Raw genomic sequence first — 16,648 nt, forward strand, 5'->3', positions numbered from 1 at the left:
TTTAATCTTTTATTCAAACCAAGTGATGAACGCAATGACGTTCTATACATAATATGGACATATCATTCGCAGGCTGTTAGTGTAGCCCATGACGACCTAGTAAGACCTTAATACTTAAGGCTTAAGGCGCTATAGACCTAAAAAGTAACATTTTTAAAAATCTACTTAAAATACTTCTACAAATACTACGGTTCCAATTTTTTGACATGTTTATCTTCGTTTCTTTATCTAAATTATCGCTGTTTCGTAAACACGATTACGAAAAAAAACTCGATAGATTTATTTTTTGAAAAATAGTCTTTTTTATTTGAATTGTTTATATTATCATAAAACTGTGATAGCTATAAACACAAAACTTATTTTATTCGATAGTTTATTGGTATTTATAAGTTTTCACTGTGGGATTTATCAATACGCTTTGTGAATTATTTTATATTATTTTTTTTCGTAATAAACCAAACGCGACGCCTTGGTTGCATGCTCGCTTAAGTCAGCAGTACGCCCGTGACCACTGTGAAGGAAGGTACTGTGTTCGTGTCTCTCGGGCTCACATTACGTAAGATTTTAGCAAACAAGTACAAAGCGGGAATCATAGTAAAAAAATAATGATGATGCGACAGCGTATTTGTTGAAATATATAGGTATTATTTTGAATATTATGCCACGCGGGATTTTTGTATATATGTACTTTAGGGAAGTTAGATAAATCCAAGATGACCGCCGCACAAAATTATGATTTCAGCAATATGGATATCGTGTCCGAGGTTCTCGAGGGTGCAGATAACGATTTTGTGATCATTTTTGAAATCCAAGATGGCCGCCGCACAAAATGATGATTTCAGCAATATGGATATCGTGTCCGAGGTTCTCGAGGGTGCAGAGAACGATTTTGTGATCATTTTTGAAATCCAAGATGGCCGCCGCACAAAATTATGATTTCTGCAATATGGATATCGTGTCCGAGGTTCTCGAGGGTGCAGATAACGATTTTGTGATCATTTTTGAAATCCAAGATGGCCGCCGCACAAAATTATGATTTCAGCAATATGGATATCGTGTCCGAGGTTCTCGAGGGTGCAGAGAACGATTCTGTGATCATTTTTGAATTCAAAGATGGCCGCCGCTCATAATTATGATTTCAGCAATATGGATATCGTGTCCGAGGTTCTCGAGGGTGCAGAGAACGATTTACCTCGCCTTAAATTAAACGTTAATAAATTAACTTACATCTTCAACTATTTTTAACGTATACTAACATAACCTAACTTTATTATTTTTGGGCTGAATTCGGGCTTGTACTTGGTACATTTAGAAGTCAATAATATTTCTTGCGTAAAGTCGATATAATGTATCTTGTTTTACAATTCAGAAATAAATATTTTTTTATTTTATGTTTATTTTACTTATATTCACTTATGATCCAGTTGCGAAATTACTGGGAAAATGAGACTTAACATCTTGTCTCAAGGTGACAAGCGCAGTTGTAGTGCCATTCAGAATTTTTGGGGTTTTACAAGAATCCTGAGCGGCACTGCATTGTAATGGGCAGGCAATCAATAACCATCAGCTGAACGTCCTGCTCGTCTTGTCCCTTATTTTCATAAAAATCATGGAGTTTCAAGAGAAGGGTTTTGTGATGAACACGATCGAAGGTTCGCTATATCCAAACATACTGCCATGTCTTCAGTGGCCGCCGTCTATCTATGTGTATGGTATATTAGAAGATCGACTCCGGTTCGATACACCTGCTGTTCACAGTCAGCTGAAGTGATGTATTGAACCAGAGTTGTGATCTGCCACGGTATCTGTATGTTCTGTAGCGTCACTTCGGCTGTTGCAACGCACAAGCACTCTGATCATCGGAAGGATACCAACTTTAGCTGTAAATGTTTGTTGTAAATGTTTTAGCTGTAAAAAAAATAGAATCCTGTTGAGTCTGTCCCGTTTGTGCTGTCGTTCTTAGACGGCTAGTCCACAAAAAAGGTGATAAAATAGACCACAACCAACAACACAATAAAATAGGCAACTATAGACCGATCACACTAATCCTGATCCTATCCAAGATATATGAGAAATTAATGCAAAGTAGACTGGTTCAGTTTCTTACAAAATTTAATGTTCTAAGTGAGGCTCAATATGCATTCCAAAAAGGGAAATGCACTACAAGTTATACATTTTGTTTAGTGGATCATATTTTAAAATATATCGACAATAAAAAAAGAGTAACAGGCGTATTTCCTGATATGACGGGGAGTGTTCCGAAGAGTTGTTTAACCTAAATCCTGCCGCCGAATTCCACCTTTGCACGACACGCCACAAATTATGATATCATCCCCACCATCTGGATGTGTGGCGGTCCTTCACAGTGCGGTTTTCAAGGAGCTTTCTTCCACGTACTACAATGTTGTGGAATGAGCTTCCTTGTGCGGTGTTTCCGGGACGATACGACATGGGGACCTTCAAAAAAAGCGCGTACACCTTCCTTAAGGGCCGGCAACGCTCCTGTGATTCCTCTGGTGTTGCAAGAGAATGTGGGCGGCGGTGATCACTTAACAACAGGTGACCCGTACGCTCGTTTGTCCTCCTATTCCATAAAAAAAGGTATTGTATCTTGCTATGGGGCAACTCCACAAATTTTAACGAAGTATTACTAGCTAAAAAAAATGCATGAGAGCTGTGGCCGGTATAGGGCCCTCCGATAGCTGTACCACTGTTTTTAAATTTAAACATACTGTTACCGAAATGTACTAGAGGCTAGTTTATTTGCTAAGAAAAATTTAAATTTCTTCACTCGAATAGGCGACTGTTCTTTGTTTCCATCTTGTGATCCTGCTTGACTACGAGTAAACCCACATTAGAACCACTTTGTACCAAAAAAAGGGTCATGCTATGTGTGTAAAAATATTTAATAAATTACCAAAAGAAATAAGAGAGGAGACAAACAGATTTAAATTTAAATTAACGTTATTTAAAATATTATTTTTACTCAATATACGAATATTTTCAAACAAAGTGGTAACTGGCACCAATCTTATTCTTATAATTTTTTGTTATTATTTTTACTACATTATCTTTTAACATTTTTACTAATTATTGTAATTGTGTAATAAAGAACTGACTTTGACGACAGCGTGACTCACGTCAAAAAACCCTTAGCCACCTCTTAATATGGGTCTGGCATACCTGGGCGTTCTTTTTACGCGCCTGGCAGGTCTCACCCACTTCACTGGTCCGACCGATCTTTTACAAATGGTGAAACATAAAAAAAACAAAGAATTTAATGGGTCATTGCGATCCATATTAATATTTTTACGCTTCCTAAAGACGGTGAAACAATCTACTTTAAAGTTTAAAGTGATTATTATTATTATGAAATGATCATTTATGACAGCCACCAATTTTAATTCGATTTAATAGATTATTGTGCGTGTGGTGTCGCACCAGAATAGCATCACCCCGTGTCCTCCCGTGGGTGTCGTAGGAGGCGACTAAGGGATACATAGAACGGAGGATCATCGAGCCAAAGTCATCATTCCGAGAAGCACCAACATTTACTGCGATCGCCAACCCGCCTGCCAAGCGTGGCGATTATGGCAAAAAAAAACCCCAAAAATATGACGGACACTGTAAGGCAACGGCCCCCAGTCCCCGGTGGCCCCGCTCGTAGTGGCCACGGTAGCAACCTCATAAGCGACGGGGCAGGGGGTGCTAAGAATCCCCGCGTGCGGCAGCACTACCACAAACGAAGACCATTGGCCCTGGCAACATACAATTTCAAGACACTGTGGACCGACGAGAAGTTGGAGGAACTCGAGGAAGGGAGGGCGACCTACTATCCAGGGTGGTGTCGGGTTCCTCGTTCACAAGTCTCTCGTCAACAACGTAACTGAGGTGGGGAGCGTTCGACTAGGGTAACGACCTAATACTCAGATTTACGCTCCAACTTCGACACACTCAGACGAGGAGGTGGACGCCATGTATGAGGACATCTCAACAGCCATTCACACTCCGAAGACCCACTTCAACGTTGTCATGGGAGACTTCAACGCAAAACGGGCAAACGTAGCGGCGATGAGTTGAGAGTGGGGCAATTTGGGTATGGAAATCGGAACGCCCGAGGCCAGATGCTGGCTGACTTCATAGATATGGAGGATCTCTATATGATGAACTCCTTCTTCATGAAGCCAGTACAACGCAAATGGACTTGGATCAGCCCCGCTGGTGCCACTAAAAATGAGATCGACTTCATTATGTCGACCAAAAGACATGTATTCAATGATGTCTCCGTGATCAACTCAGTGAAAACTGGGAGTGATCACCGCATAGTAAGGGCACATTGAATATAAATCCAAAACTGGAGCGGTCGAGATCTTTTCAACTCGAATTGCAAAACCGCTTCGAATGCCTCTGTAACTGCGTTGATGGGGACGACTATTATAACAGATTCGTGGCAGCTGTTCTAACGGCTGGGTTTAAGTTCTTCAAGGCCAGCCGTTCAAAAAGAACCGGAAAAATCTCAGACTATAAGACCCTCAAAGTGATGGATGTAGGACACCAAATGACCCTTCAGTCCCCGGACGATGCATGGTAGCATATGGTCTGACGTAACTGGTTATTGCGCCTACGCGAATCCCAGATGTGCAAGATCACACGGCCCCGTTTCTTGGGCTGTCGCCGCGTGTGGCACTATAGGTCAGCAGAGTGGGACGAGATGCGGTGCTTTTTTGCATCCTACCCGTGGAGGCAGATCTGTATTTCACTGGGAGATCCAAATGCCGCTGCTGACGCTGTTGCTGATGTGGTACTGCAAGATATGGAACTCTTCATTCCATCCTCCTCTGTGCCCATCGGTGGCAGGTCCCAACCATGGTTTGACCGCTCCTGCAAAATGGCCTCTCGCCGAAAGCAGGAGAGCTATCAGGCTTGGGTCAATGCGGTGGTATCTAAGGATGTGAATTCCAGCGAACTTAAAAAATACTTCAATCATGCCTCCAGGTCCTTCAAAAGAGTTATTGCTGACGCGAAGTCGAAGCACATTGGCAGAATTGGCGAGAGACTTGCACGCCTTCCCTCGGGAACTCGTGCGTTCTGGTCACTCGCCAAGGCTGTCCAAGGAAACTTCTGCCAGCCAGCCATTCCGCCACTGCACAGGGATGATGACTCGCTGGCCGATGACGCGAAATAGAAAGCTGATCTCCTGGGCTCCCTCTTCGCGTCCAACTTGACTCTGGATGACCAAGGTGCACCACCACCGCATATTCTGCGGTGCCAGTCATACATGCCGGAGGTAAAAATTCGGCATGACGCCGTGCTTAAGGCGCTTCTCACCTTGGACATTCACAAATCGAGCGGGCCCGATGGCATTCCCCCGATAGTGCTGCGGACATGTGCTCCGGAACTGGCGCCGGTCCTTACCCGTCTTTTCCGGCTCTCCTACTCATCAGGCGTAGTCCCGAAATTATGGAAGGTGGCTTTAGTGCACCCGATCCCTAAGAAAGGTGTACGCTCAGATCCGCTCAACTACCGCCCCATTGCCATTACCTCCATTTTCTCCAAAGTAATGGAGTCGATCATCAACCGCCAGCTCTTGGGGTACCTAGAGGGGCACCAGCTGATCAGCGACTGCCAGTACGGTTTCCGTCAGGGTCGCTCAGCTGGTGATCTTCTTGCATACCTCACCCATAAATGGGCGCAAGCGGTTGAGTCGAAGGGAGAGGCCTTGGCGGTGAGTTTGGACATAGCGAAGGCCTTCGATCGGGTGTGGCACTTAGCGCTTATACCGAAACTGCCATCCTATGGGCTTCCCGGAAGTTGTGCAAATGGGTCACTAGCTTTTTGGCTGATCGGAGCATCAAGGTTGTTATCAACGGTGCATGCTCCGACTTAAAACCATCCAAAAAAAGTCATCTCCGATCGGCTTGATTCTCTAGCATTGCGTAGAGATGTGGGTTCTCTCTGCATCTTCTACCGCATTTATCAAGGGGAGTGCTCAGAGGAGCTGTTCGGGTTGATTCCAGCGGCCGAATTCCACCACCGGACATTACGTGCAAAGTAGCATCTGCATCACGTAGACGTCTAGCATTCCACAACCGCGCGTTTTGTTCGAAATTTCTTGCCTCGCACAGCCACTTTGTGGAATCAACTACCGGCAGCGATCTTCCCGAACAGATACGACTTAGGGACCTTCAAGAAAAAAGCATACTCCCACCTTAAAGGCCGGCAACGCATTTCTTGACACACCTGTTGTTGCGGATGTCCATGGGCGGTTGCCTCACCTCTCCCCATCCCGTGAGCCTCTTGCCCGTGTGAAAAATATTAAGGAGAGATTGCAGTTTGATTATTTGGGATGAGAATGCTGTGTCTCATAAAGCTTCTCATGTCTCATTCAACCACTAAAAAAAACCCCATTTTCCGTCTTTCCCTTAAAGCCTCGCCTAGTATCGAGTCTCGAAATCTCGAGTAATTGCCAATTCCGTGGCCATCTGGAGGGCAAAGCCAAATTGGCTTCGAAGAAGCTGGGCGTCATTAAAGGAGCATGGCAATACTTTAAGCCGGCCCACTTTCTAGCGCTGTAAAAAGCGTAGGTCCGGCCACACATGGAGTATTGCTGTCATCTCTGGTCTGGCGCACCCCAGTATATGCTCGATACATTTGACCGTGTGCAACGCAGAGCAGCTCGAATTATCGGTGACCCAGTGCTCTGTGAACGGCTGGATCACTTGGCGTTGCGTAGAGACGTCGCTCCATTGTGTGTCTTCTACCGCATTTATCACAGGGAGTGTTCCGAAGAGCTGTTTAACCTGATTCCTGCCGCTGACTTCCACCTTCACACGACACGCCACAAGTTAGGATATCATTCCCACCATCTGGATGTGTGGCGGTCCTCCACAGTGCAGTTTTCAAGGAGCTTTCTTCCTCGTACTACTAAGCTGTGGAATGAGCTTCCTTGTGCGGTGTTTCCGGGACGATACGACACAAGGTACCTAACCTTCAAAAAAAGCGCGTACACCTTCCTTAAAGGCCGGCAACGCTCTTGTGATTGCTCTGGTGTTGCAAGAGAATGTGGGCGGTAGTGATCACTTAACAACAGGTGACCCGTACCCTCGTTTGTCCTCCTATTCCATAAAAAAAAACCTAAAAATTCTGAGCGGCACTACAATTGCGCTCGTCACCTTGAGACAAGATGTTAAGTCTAATTACCCAGTAATTTCACTAGCTACGGCGCCCTTCAGACCGAAACACAGTAATGCTTACACATTACTGCTTCACAGCAGAAATAGGCGCCGTTGTGGTACCTACCCATAATCTAGCTGGCATCCGGGGCAACAGGAGCCTCCCACTGGTAACTAGAGGAACGAGAGCAGATGAAGTCAATGCGTCGTCAAGTCTCAAAAGATCGGATTTTGGCCACATATAACGAAATGTGAATTTAAAACCAATGTGAGGCTTTTATCTTCTAGCCAAGCTAGTAGGCATTTTTTTAATTAATTTTATATATTTTTTAAATAATATTAAATCAAAAGACATTCTGGACTAACAAAAATGGAACGGTAGGTATGATTCTGGCAGTATATAGAACTCGTCGTATAGAGGCTGTATTTATTTATACAGTAAAGTAAGCGACAAACATAACTTAAACACTCAAAATAACTACAAGCTTTTAGTGCCCCCTACTAGGCTCTGTAAAATAAACAATTCTTTTGCACAAAATGGTACTAAATTTGTACAATAAATTACCAAAAAGTGTATCTGATGTAAATAAATTTAAATCTTTTATAAAACGCAGACTCATGTCGAATGCTTGAATGTATTGATGATTATGTAAACAATGTGGAATTGAATGGTATTATGGTTGTTATTTTTTATTATGGATTTTATGGTTCAGCCTTGTGATGTTTTAATGGACTGCATTATTTTTAAAATATGTATGTAACTTTTGTAAGATTTGATAAGATTTCGTCTTTGCGCCCAATGACGTTCTAACGTCATTGTTTGCGCCTGATATTTAAACCCTGTTACCATGGCCACGTGTCTGTTGTTGGTGTGTTTACTCTTGATGTTTGGCTTGTAGTAATCCAACCAAAACAAGAAAGCCTTTTAATGTTTTAAGTATCTTAAAAAACTAACTATATAATATGGCAATAGGACCAGATCCAATCGTCCCCCTCCCCTCTAGATGGCCTGCAATGGTCATACGAGAACATACCAAGGAATTACAAAGTAAATACTGGACAGAAGTGAGAGGGTGTAGACAAGCAAAAGAGGCCCTACTCCAAATAGACTTCAGGCTCTCTCGCAAGCTACTAACACTCCCACGCCAAAGATTACGTAAATTAACCCATGTTATAACGGGTCACGGCCCTTTTAACAAACATCTGTTTAGTAGAGGTGTCACCGAGAGCCCGCTGTCCAGAGCCTGCATGGAGGCAGAAGAGACGGCCGCACACATCATTCTGGAGTGTAGGAGTGTGGCCACTTACCGGGCCAAACACCTGGGGTCACCGAGGACTCTCTCCGAGGTCATGGGTGACATCAGAGGTTTGATTAACTACCTTGAGGAGCTGGGATGGCAAGATTAGCCGCCCACCTCACCACGCAAAATAAGCGCGCCATAATCGTCGAGTTGCGGATAGTAGCCCGTGAAAACCTATAACCTATATGGTACTTTTTTCTACAAATAACTATTAAATAACATTACCAATAGAAAAGTTGAATGCTTTCGCATTCGTTGAACATTTTGTGGCGAAATGTCCAATGGTTGAATTTAACAAAATGTAATGTTGCCTGTGTGTTTATACTGGCTGGTTAGACGACAAATTACTATTCCAGCGATGTGAACTTTAAACTTTTAGGCACGGAGTGTGGCATTGCTTTGAATAAAATCTATATACGTTAGTAATCTAAGATTTTATCATGTATTTAGCAGGCAAAAGTTCTTTGTACCACTCAAAAGGTAAGAACAAGATGATTTTTCCCAATATTTTCCTTTTTCAAATATTCTTTAGCCAAATTAGACATAGATGTTTTCGATTCCAGACTTTCGTTATTTTTTATTAAACTAAGTAAAATAATTAAGTATGTTAGGAATTTGGTAGGATTGCAATAAGATTTAAATATAATTTAATTAAGACTTTAGCTTAGAAATTATTGTAATCTGTTTGGATTGCCTAAATAAATAAAGAACCATTGCGAAACCATCCACAAGGAAAGATATAGTAACTAAGGGGTTGGTAGAGTTTATGTTTAGATTAAAAAGCCAAGGAGCAATTAGTATGAATGCCATTGCTACGAAAAGCGACGTTGTACTGTTACGAGTGGCTACGTATATAAGTATACAGTAATGAGTTCGTAGCAGTGCGTCAGTGCTCCATAGTCGATGCCAACGCGGGGAAGTGACGTAGGATATTGCATTTTTGTGATTCTACGTAATTGTGGTGCTGAAAACGTGTACATCTCTCACGGATCGAGGTAAAGTAAGCTTAAATTTCTATAGCTATAAAATCTTCTATCTAATATCTTTAAACGAGCAATTTTTGTATATATAATAATCTCAAGCACGAAAACGGCTCCAACGATTTTCATAAAATTTAGTATACCTACAGGGGATTTCGGGGGCGATAAATCGATCTAGCTAGGTTTAAATTTAAAAAAAAATGTAGTTTTATCCGTGTTTAAATGAGAAACAGCTACAATAACATTAGAATCCAAAGGTATATTTCGCCACTATATACAAGACTATAATAGATCTGATGGGGCATTGGGTGATCAGTAAAGCAGAACCTGGTTCGAATCCAGATGTCCTATAGTTTTTTTTTTTTTCATATTTTGTACATTCTTAAAAATCCGAGCATGGCTCGGTCGTCCGGATATTTATAAGTATAAATCAAACTTTCGGCTATGATGTTGTTCTAGTTGAATTTGAAGTACCTAAGTAATTAAAATTTAAAAAAATATTGACTCGAAACGTTGATGATGAGGCAATATCTATGAAATAAGCGACTATGTTTTAAATTATTTTTACATAAGCCAATTCATTTTGCCAATGCTATATTCAAGCAAAAACGAATTCATCGGCTTTTTTTATAAAATGCTTATAAAAGTACCACAAGCTTCTTAAACTAAATATTAAGTCATTATGTCGACTAATTTGACTAGTAAATTGCAATATTTGTTGGTTCGAGTACCTAGTTGACTTTTAAGAAAAAAATTACCTAAGAAAACCTTGACAGAAATATACAATAAGAATAAATGCAAACAATTAGATTAAAGATTGGTCTCCGCTGCGCTCCAACTTGATACCGCACTACCTAAGAAGAACAGCTTTTTTATTATGGAAACTATTAGATACTTGTGTGCGTGGCATCTTGACACTCAATTTAAACATACGCTTCGTGTTATTTTACATTGAAATTAATAAAATATAAAATGATATGTGATCCCAGTGTCTTCCTTATTTCTTCTAGTATTATTTGACAAATTTTTACTACGCAACCCGGCATTGTTGTTTCACATGTGGCACGTCAACGTCACACATTGTTCGAGACTGGCTTAAGTACGCCCACTTGGACGTAGTATTAGTAGCCGCACTTTGCGATTACGCCTGCGGTATCTAGTTGGAGCGCAGCGGAGACCAACCCTAAATTTAAGTGCAAACATATCAATGTAATGAGGTCTTAAACTTTCTTGCGTATGATGTTTATAATACGTATTATATCACATAAACGATCAATTTGCAAAGATTTTTTTATTTTCTTTTTTTTAATTATCTTTATCTTATAAGAATACAAGAATAACTGTTCATTTGGTCATTTTATCTTCTGCTATGCTATCTTCTATGGTAAATAGTAATAGTACATCTTATGAACTTTTGGGTTTTACAAGATTCCTGAGCGGCACTGTATTGTAATGGGCAAGGCGTATCAATTACCATCAGCTGAACGACTTGATCGTCTCTTATTTTCATAAGAAAAACATCACTATCACCAATTCAGCCTAACCAACTATTACATATTCTTTGGTCAAAGGGAAAATGATGCGATCTACCTACCTACCTACGGAGTATCTACTTATTAATATACATTTTTTTAAATTAAAATAAGAAACGGACGATCAGGCCGCTCAGCTGATAGTAATTGACACGCCCTGCCCATTACAATTCAGTGCCACTTGGGATTCTTGAAAAACGTAAAAATTCTGAGCGGCACTAAATTGCGCTCGTCACCTTGTGACATAAGATGTTAAGTCTCATTTGCCCAGTAATTTCACTAGCTACGGCGCCCTTCCGATCTGCTCACGGCAGAAATAGGCATCGTTGTGGTACCCATAAACTAGCTGTCATCCTGTGCAAAGGAGCCTCCCACTGGTAATAATACAGGGTTATTGGTAATTCGACATAGTCGCTATAGGTGACAGGGATGACTATGTGATAATTTTAATCCCCATATCTACACTGCAAAAGTGAACCATTTTAGAGCTATCATAATATACTTAATAAAGTATCCATTTAAATCACTTTTTTCTTCTGATTTATAAAAACAATTAATCAACTTATATATAAAATTCTCGTATCACAATTTACTGATTTTTACCAAATTTTATATGCATATTCAGTAGGTCTGAGAATCGGCTACTATCTATTTTTCATCCCCCTAAATGTTGTCCACCTCAAAAAAAAAATTTTATTTTATTATTCAGCATTGAAAAATACATACAAACTTAATAACAACTATTTTTGTGTCACGATTTTTATATTATTCTGTTCCATCCACCAAACCGATATAGGGTTGCAAGATGGCAATCGAATACAATAATTGTAGTACGATATATTTGATAGGTCTGAGAATCGGTTGCATCAAAATTTTAATAATTGTTTTTTTTATATGTTATATGGAAATACGACGTTTGCTGGCTAGTTTTTTTTTATAAATTTTTGATGTTGAATATTTGACTTATTTGCAAAAGAGCTAAAACATAATACAAACTCAAAAATGATTCCATTTTGCATTATAGCTACATATGGGGGTTAAAATTATCGCAAATAGTCATACCCCTACGTCAAATTACCAAAAATTATTTTAAATATAATAACATAATTATAGTAACGTTTAACCTAATTAACGTTTAATTTATCGTTTTATATAATCATAGTATTGTAAACATAGTAATAAGATTTGTTTTGTTTGAATAAAATATCTATAAATATAACGTGAATATAAAATAAAACAATAATTGACTGCATATCACAATATTTCAACGGGTGGTGTATTTTCTACATGGCGATCTCAAACAGCAGCCTATACGAAACTTAATACCCATAAGATATTGGATTATCTTTCCCTCACCCTCTTTCCCTCAATGTTTCATTTACCACCACGTACAGTAACTAGGACAGAGACTTAGCTGTATTAATGTACGAAGGAGGAATTGATAACAATATTATATTGAAGATTTTTGATGTGGTAACAATTCCGACAGAACAACGAACCTCCACACGTGATAGAAATGCAGTATTGTATGTTAGTATGCACATTTCCCAGCATGCAATAATATAATTTACTATTACAGAAATGTAGCAGCATAATAATATAATATTGACACACTTTTTACAATCTTGCCCCAAGTTAAGCATATAATATAGCCTGTGTTATGGGTTACAAGACAATGATATATTTAATACAATATACTTACTTGAACATACATAAATTTATATAAACATACATAAATACATTTAAACATCCATGACTCGGAAAAAAACATCCATATTCATCATATAAATGCTTGCACCTACCGGGATTCGAACCCGGGACTTCCAGCTTAGTAGGTAGGATCGCTAACCACTCGGCTATACAGGTCGTCACATATTACGTACGTTACTGTAGCAGTAATATGCGACTTTCCTACTATATAATGAAATGTGTATCGCACCGTTCATAGATATCTTTAAAAACGGCCAAGTGCGAGTCGGACTCGCCCATGAAGGGTTCCGTAGCAGCAAGTAACATTGTATAAAAGTTCTTGTAGTTCGTTGTAACCTTGATCGATGTTTTAATAATAGTTTTTTTTTAATTAAGTTATTGATAGGTAAACATTATAATTAGGTACGTAAATGATGGAATTTAGATCTATTATCATAGATGAGTTTGATGAAAATTTATTGTTTTCTATTTTGTGTGAAAATCTTAATGCGGTTCACAGAATACATCTACTTACCAAGTTCCAACAGTATAGTTCTTATAGTTTCGGAAAAAAGTGGCTGTGACATACGGACGGACAGACAGACAGACATGACGAATCCACAAGGGTTCCGTTATTTGCCATTTGGCTACGGAACCCTAAAAAGTAACAATATCTTTCTAACTCATGTCTTAATATTTTTTGAAGTGAAAATTTGTTTGGATGCGTTGAGCACTTTTTGGGTGAACAAAAATCATGGAATACGCGACATCATCACCGAACTCTTTCCATGAGCAAAATCGGCAAAAGCAATCAAATCGTATTCGGAGTTAGGGTTGAAAGCGTAACGGTGTTTGGGCTTCCGGTCGAATTTTTATCCCTACACAAATCGAAAAGCACAATTTTAAAAGCGCTTGACTAAATATTTATTTCTTTCTTATCAAGTGCCTAAATACTTTACGGCCTCACAAATAAACTTGGTATAAAGTTATAGCTGATGATAAACAAAGAAAATGCAAAATGCTTACGATAACTTTGACAACACTGTCAATACAATGATAATTCTGAAGTTTTCCGAATGACAAGCTGCCTTGCAAATAAACGCGGGAAACGTTATACGTCCGAACAAACCATTCGTAAGCAAACTGTCTATTTGTAAACATTTTACATATTCTTGGTTTATGCTTAGTTATGACTTTTTGCCAATTTTATTTGTAAAGCCGAAAGTTTTATAGTATCATCTTCGATAATGACGAACTTCCATCCCCTATTTAAACCCATCTTTTTATTTTTCCGCAATTAAAGGTAACATATGTCCTTTTACAAGTTCTATTCTATCACTGTAGTAAATTTAGTCAAAATCGGTTCAGTGGTTTATGCGTGAAAGCGTATCAAACAAAGTTACATTCACATTTAATATTTGTAGTGATTTGATTGAATTTGGTGTTGAAAACCTTTGTCCATTAAATTCAAATAAAATCTTGATCTCTTTATTAATGCAGGACAAGAAAATGACACATATCATGAATGTCAAAAGTTTTCATTCCTTTTAACAATTGCGACCACTTCGGAAAAGGTTGAGCTTTGAGGAGAAAAAGTGGCAAGAACCTCATTGCTACATTGCTCTTACTTTTAAATTAGCATTCACAGCTTCATCGTTTTACAAATTGTAAACCCGTGAACTTTATTGAAAAACCTTCTCGCAGAATTATTTTGGGGATCTATTCACCTGTATATTATGCAAAATGATAAACGATTTTGTATGCTTAGACCTATTCAGAGGTTCGTTGCCAAGGGTTCGAGAAAATGTAAAAATATATAATATAAGTATATAACTAATGTGTGTTCTTGATTTGCATAATATATCTTGACTTATTTGGTAGATTTTGTTCATTTCTTAATTAGATCATAGAATGTTTGTTTCATTTAATATATAAAATTCATTCGCGCATTCATGTCGCGGTGTTTGTAGTTAAACTCCTTCGAAACGTCTTGACCGATTCTCATGAAATTTTGAGTGCATATTGGGTAGGTCTGTCTATAATCGGACAACATCTATTTTTCATCCCCCTAAATGTTAAGAGTGGTCCACATCAATTTTTTTTTTAAATTTATTTGATTATGAGTCAGCATTAAAAAATACATATAACTTCATATTTTCACCCATCTACGATCAACAGTTACTTTTGTATCGCGATTTTAATATCGGCAATACAACGTTTGCTGGGTCAGCTAGTAATTTATACTTATATTATATAACTATTTCACACATATTTTCGCATGTGGTATTCACCTTAAAAGATTATATTATTAAGCATTTAGTAATAAGAACTTTGTTACTTAGTATAATTATAAATGTAATATTGTAATTACCAATTATAAATTATTTTTATTTATATTATTTAGATTTACTAAATAATATAAATAAAAAATAATTTCAATTACAATAGAATACGTAAAGTGACGCAACAAAAATACTCCAGCGTCAAAGACTCAATGTTTTAGACGAAAATGTAACTAAATAAAAAAAAAAGGTTGTCTCTTTCTTAAGAGACAACCTTTTCTCTTGAAAAGAAAATTGTCACACAATTATATATTTACAGCCGGACTATAATAATAGATGGATATATATCCAAAAACAATTATAAGAGTAATTCATTTTATATTTATATCTCAAGCAAGTCTCAAGTCGAGAGCGACCCAATTATTTGCTGAAGAAACGGTCAAGAGTGTCTTGAGGAGTACCATTTCGTAGCCTTGCGTTTACAAAAGCCTATTGAAATAGAAAAGAAATAGTATTTTATAAAAAAATATGAGTATGAATAACCAATACTCGGGGGCATCGAATAAGTAATTATGTTCTGTGTAGTACGTGGAAGAAAGCTCCTAGAAAACCGCACTGTGGAGGACCGCCACACATCCAGATGGTGGGGATAATATCCTAACTTGTGGCGTGTCGTGCGAAGGTGGAATTCGGCGGCGGGAATCAGGTTGAACAGCTCTTCGGAACACTCCCCGTGATAAGTGCGGTAGAAGACACACAATGAAGCGACGTCTCTACGCAACGCCAAGTGATCTAGCCGTTCACAGAGCACTGGGTCCCCGACAATTCGAGCTGCTCTGCGTTGCACGCGGTCAAATGGATCGAGCTGATACTGGGGTGAGCCAGACCAGAGATGACAGCAATACTCCATGTGTGGCTGGACCTGGGCTTTGTAGAGCGCTAGAATGTGGGCCGGCTTGAAGTATTGCCGTGCTCTATTGATGACGCCCAGCTTCTTCGTAGCCAATTTGGCTTTGCCCTCCAGATGGCCACGGAATTGGCAATCGCTCGAGATTTCGAGACCCAGTATTCCGATACTAGGCGAGGCTTTTAGGGAAGTGTTGTCGAAGAGCTGTGATACGGCAAATGGAGATTTTTTAGTGGTAAACGCGCAAACTTGAGTCTTCTGGGAGTTGAATTGGACAAGCTTCAATTTACCCCATTCCGCGACCTTCTCGAGAGAGGACTCGATAGAAGACACAAGTTTCTCCCGGCACTGGTCGACGTTTTCCCGAGAGAGACTTGCATGGCCCGTGTATACGGCATCACCAGTGCTGTCGTCTGCATAGCAATGTATGTTGGAGGTGTCCAACATATCATTGATATGCAGAAGAAACAGCTCGGGAGATAGCACACAGTCTTGGGGCACTCCAGCGTTCACAGACTTGGGATTCGAGCAATAACCGTCTATAACCTGTATGCTACGCCCATGAGGAAGCTGGAGGTCCACTTGCATAAGCTCTCGGGAAGCCCAAATGATGGAAGTTTTGAGAGGAGCGCCTTGTGCCATACACGATCAAAGGCCTTCGCTATATCCAGGCTAACTGCCAGGCCTTCCCCCTTGCTTTCAATAGGCGCCGCCCATCTATGTGATAGGTATACCAGCAGATCACCTGCTGACCGACCATGGCGAAAGCCGTATTGTCGGTCGTT

This window comes from Leptidea sinapis, chromosome 17 (assembly GCF_905404315.1).
Source record: "Leptidea sinapis chromosome 17, ilLepSina1.1, whole genome shotgun sequence".
In the NCBI taxonomy this organism is placed as follows: Eukaryota; Metazoa; Arthropoda; class Insecta; order Lepidoptera; family Pieridae; genus Leptidea; species Leptidea sinapis.